The sequence below is a fragment of the Gavialis gangeticus genome, unplaced genomic scaffold (assembly GCF_001723915.1).
Source record: "Gavialis gangeticus isolate Ggan-Ray unplaced genomic scaffold, GavGan_comp1, whole genome shotgun sequence".
Classification (NCBI taxonomy): domain Eukaryota; kingdom Metazoa; phylum Chordata; order Crocodylia; family Gavialidae; genus Gavialis; species Gavialis gangeticus.
In genome coordinates, this window is record NW_017729005.1 from 12,833,026 (window position 1) to 12,834,426 (window position 1,401).

General features: G+C 36.6%; 1 protein-coding gene across 17 annotated transcripts in view; it reads right to left on the minus strand.

The window, feature by feature from the left end:
• The window catches only part of SATB1 (SATB homeobox 1), a 141,374-nt gene that overhangs the window by 2,074 nt on the left and 137,899 nt on the right, over positions 1 to 1,401 (minus strand). The window lies entirely within an intron of this gene.

The following is a 1,401-nucleotide window of genomic DNA, read 5'->3' on the forward strand; positions in this document are numbered from 1 at the left end:
GGGAGGGAGAGGAGAATACTACTGACTATCAAGAGAACCAGTTTTAAAATATGAATGAGTAAGCCTCCGCGAATGGACGTCTGTAAGAGCAAGAAAGAAAAATGGGGGCAGGGAATAGGGAAGTAAGTAAAAAAAAGGATGGAAGATGGTACAACATACTCAGGCCGTGTCTAGTTTACCATATGCTAGCTAGAATATTCTCACTCAAGCGTGGAGAATGCACGCTGCTTTTTTACACGATAAACTAGTTAAACCAGTTTACCATGTTTTGAAGTATACACACACTTGAAAATATGTTAGAGCATCATTAGATAATTTGTTCTCTTATGATTGTTAAAACCTATGCTGGACTAAGACAGATCATGAATTAAGAACAGGAAACTAAGAGTTCTGGCTCTGACAGTCTCTTGTTCTCTCAGTAGCATTGGATATTGCTCATCCTGCCTAGGGTCCAGTATCCCAACATGGAAACTGGTAATAAACATACTTACCTAGTTCAGTGCTATGAGGACGATTAAATAGTTTATATTTATAAAGTGCTAAGATACAAAGCTCTAAGTAAGTTGCATTATTATTATTAGAAGTCAATGAGCAGCATTCAAAGAATTCAAGCAATAAAATGAGCCAGCATATACATCAGTAGAGTAAGATAAAGCAAATCATGATGTAAATAATTAACAAGCATTTCAAATGAAAATTTGGAAACAAGGAATTTAGAGTCATTTTAAAAAGGTGAGGCACTGAGCCCTGGGGACAGGAATGTTTTTCTCATCTACTGGCTAAAGCACGACACATTATAAGAGCACGCTTACATCAAAAGCAAATCTGTCAGTTACTGCTTTTGCTGAGAATTCTCTTCCTTTACAGCACAGAAAGCACTAGCAAGATTTTTTTCTTGGATCAGCAAATGTCCATTGTCATAAGATGATGTAACAGGTTTTCTACGTCCCCTATTAAGTGGACGAATAACTGGTATATTGAGATAGAGATAACAGTAGAGTTAGGACTCTCGTCCTGGTAATACTTGTGCACATGCATGTTTTTACACTCTTTGAGTAGTCTTGTTCTAGACAGAAGTCCCAAAGCTGTATGTTCCCACTCCTAGTGCATGAAGTTAAGAAGGTGCCTAAAACCTCTGCAAGATCAGGTCCCTGTGTGTATTTTGAATATTAGGATGTGTATTAACTACATAATTTATATATCTACAAACAGTTGCAATAGTTTCATAGTTTCTAGGGTCGGAAGGGACCTGAGCAGATCATCTAATGTATAAGAGTGACAGAGTACTTTAGCTCAGTCCTGCAACTCTTAGTCATATAAAGTAATTATAATGCAACTAGTTATGTTAGTAATGTTTGCAAGATCAAACACACAATTTTTTTTATCAACAAGACAAATGGA